This window comes from Selaginella moellendorffii, unplaced genomic scaffold, assembly GCF_000143415.4.
Source record: "Selaginella moellendorffii unplaced genomic scaffold, v1.0 SELMOscaffold_32, whole genome shotgun sequence".
Taxonomy (NCBI): domain Eukaryota; kingdom Viridiplantae; phylum Streptophyta; class Lycopodiopsida; order Selaginellales; family Selaginellaceae; genus Selaginella; species Selaginella moellendorffii.
In genome coordinates this window covers 1,782,975-1,786,224 of record NW_003314293.1, presented here as the reverse complement: position 1 = coordinate 1,786,224, position 3,250 = coordinate 1,782,975, and the positions used below count along the sequence as shown (strand labels likewise).

At 44.8% G+C, this 3,250-nt stretch overlaps 1 long non-coding RNA gene across 1 annotated transcript; it reads right to left on the bottom strand.

Moving 5' to 3' along the window:
* Window positions 1-2,879: 2,879 nt before the first annotated feature.
* Window positions 2,880-3,250, bottom strand: LOC9638375. Its single transcript, XR_002993175.1, has 3 exons — window positions 3,202-3,250; window positions 3,000-3,143; window positions 2,880-2,946 (listed from the first exon to the last, which is right to left on the bottom strand). It is a non-coding gene; the product is annotated as an uncharacterized LOC9638375 (long non-coding RNA).

The following is a 3,250-nucleotide window of genomic DNA, read 5'->3' as shown; positions in this document are numbered from 1 at the left end:
TTTAAACCTCTATAAATTATTTTTCAAATCATTCCCTTTGGTTATTTATAATTCATCACGCTTTTTTATAAGTTTATCCCTTCATGAATAAAAGTTGAGAGCTACAACTTTCCCTACTTGACACCCTCTTGGGTCAAGCCTAGATAGAGACAAATTAAATCTACCAATATCAATGTTAGCATGTGGTGTAGCCAACCAAAAGAGTTGAATTTGAGACTTCTTTTATGCTAAATGTAAGCTCTTGAATTTGGACTTCCCATGAAGTCACCCAACCTAGTATTACTCAAATTAAAGAAATCTTAACCACAAGTATCCCAACACCTTTAATTAATTGAAAAAAAGGTGCACTTTTGTTCATAAGCTTTTTTTATAAATTGTTTATCGAATTGTTCTTTTTGGTTATTTACAATATACTCATGACACAAAAATAAAGATCATATAATTTACAGGTAGTCATACACATTTAAAGACAAAATCTTGTGCTTAATCTTTTGTAGATTGTTCATGAGATAAACCTTTTCAAAAAATTTGATAAGTGAAGTGTGAAATATATCTGTATTAAGATTTGAGTTGATTTGGGATTCTTCTAATGTTGCTTCATGCTTTTAGAATTAGCCCATTTCTGCACTACATATATAAATCCTTCTGTTGTGTAGACCATTTGAGGTAACTAATTATCTACTAACTTCCCATTGATTAATGATTATTTAAAATATAATATATTTTTGAGTAAGATATATACTATAAACTCACTTAAAATTTCAGAAATTCAAAGTGGACTATCCTGCACCCTTAAAGGAATCATAGGACTACTACATGCTTAGTATTCTAAACGACCTGGCCACAATCTTGCTTTTCTCAGGTAACCTTTGGGCGTTTCTGTTGGAAATCGTCCGCAAACTTTTCTGTGGCATCTATTGGGCGCTTCTGTCGCGGATCACCTGTAAAATTGAAGAAATGTCGCATCATGATATCATGGGAATCACGAATATGTCTTACCAAGCTCCTTAATGTCAGAGACGTTTGGAATTGGAAGCTTATACGTGTCAGGAAGCAGCAAATGGAGCCATGATTTCGCTTCCTCTGATTTCTTTCCAGCCTCCACCTCCGTATCCGGCACGGCAATTGAAAGTTCAGCTAGAAGTCTCTTCGTCTCAGCACCAAGGAAACGAAAGTTGTGTTCGAGACCATAAACTGTTATGTGCGCAACAGGCTCCGTTTTCTTGCCATAAGCTTCGTCACCCTGCGAGTAAGACCTATGCATCTCATCCTTCTTCCATAACTTTGTTGGCAGTGGCTCTTTATGTTTTGGTTCTTGGACATTAATGAGGACCGTCACCACTTTGATTTCGATTCCTGAGACTTGCATGAGCCTCGGCCTCAACGCAGTCGTAGAAGCTTTGTTGAGCCACCCACACTTTTTACTGTTCTCAACCGAAACGAGCAGCGCAGTCATCCCCAAGGAAGTCCAGACCGGAATAACAATGTCATAACCTCGGACGTTATTGTTGGCTTTGTACATGATTGCACAGCCTCTCATGAACGCAGCTGCCAATATCTCGGGTGTCAACTGCCCCTGCTTAACCAGCATAAAACTGTTAAAAAAGACGGCAGCGGATTCATCCAGGCCGCTGCATGCCTCGTCAACCTGTGCCTCCCCCCAGCCCAGCAATCGTCCAATATAATCCCGGAGAGGAATGCGGCGTAGGTAGTATTCACCCTTGTACAAGCTCCAACAAGCTTGCAGCAAGATGAGCTTCACTATGAATTCCCCCCGATGTCCAGCATCCACATACCCATTGTAGCAGCCGTTCAGGAACAGCCCTAGAGCAACTTCTAGAGGCTCGCCACTCTTGCGGTTGAGAATCCTAGCGGCCGCTTCACTCACAACGGGCTCCACGGGCTGACTGATATGCACTCTCGTACGATCGAGGGAGATGAACGTAAGGATACTCATGTGAGAAGCGACAAGAAGCTGGCTTTGCGCACTCCGCGGGCATATCTCCAGGCCCGCTGATGCTGAAAGCAAGGCCAACGCTTGGCTCTCAGCCATCTGTACCTTTCCGGTAGAACCACAAACGTCCACAGCTTGCCCCTGAAAGTCCCCGTGCAGCACCCCAACCAGCTTGGCTTCCGCAAGATCGAGGAGGCTCCACACATTTGGATTGCTGTCAAGGCGGCTACTCCATAGGGGCCTTCCATACCTGAACAACTGAGCTGGAGACAAATCCGTAGTCCGAGGAACAAGGTCCATATTCACCACCTGATGAATAGGCCTTAAAAGCCGCAAACCCAGGATATTACCTTTCCTCGACTGGTCCTCGTGCTGCAGATTACTGATACTCCACATCGTATCAATGACAACTGCAAAGTATTTCTTGTGTGTGAAGAAAGCTCTCGCCACTCGCCTCATCTGGTAAAACGGCGATTGTGCCATACTGAAGGTGCTTTCCCCATTCGGTAAGAGACCGCGACCTTCATCAAAAACAAAAAGCACCTGCACCTCCCCCTCTTCCGGCAGTACATCCTTCAAGTTTTCAAGCTCTCGTTGGAGTAGATTCTCGTTCCTGGCATCCGGTGACTCACAAATTTCCTCTACAGCTCTGCTGTTGATCAATTCAAGCCATTTCTTGTGCACGGCCTCCGCAATACTGGACGAATGCATCTGTGAATCCATCCACTGCACTGAGCTCATCTTCTCACCCTTCACCGTCTCATGGAGGACAAAAAGCCACGCTTTGAAGTATAGCGCCATCTCCAACTCGCTGTTCGTTCGGCTGAGCTGGTTGGCAAGCTCCCCAGTTCGAGGAGGACAGGCGCTACTGTTTGCTGCCGCCGTGCTGCAATAGCAAATATACACTCCCAGGCGCGACATCTGTATCACCCCGCGTGTTTTCCCCGTGCCAGAACCCTGTACTATGGAGGTATAGCAGCTGTAGTGCTGGTCTACACAATAGCCAGTGCTATAAGCCACAATAACAGAAGAATTCAAGACTTACTCTTTGAGCATTCGTTCCTCAACTTACACAGCTCCTTGTACAATATCTTATGGGCCTCCCCAACGTACTCCCTCCGTAACGATTTCATCGCCACTTCCGTATTAATCTCGTGCCACAAACGATCACGATCAGGCCTAGTGTTCTCTGCACAGGCACAAGCAAAAGAATACTCGAGCACCAGACAAAAACACTGAACTTTCACCTATCGGCTTCTGCATGAGGAGCCTTTCACATTGACGCAGCCACCCGCA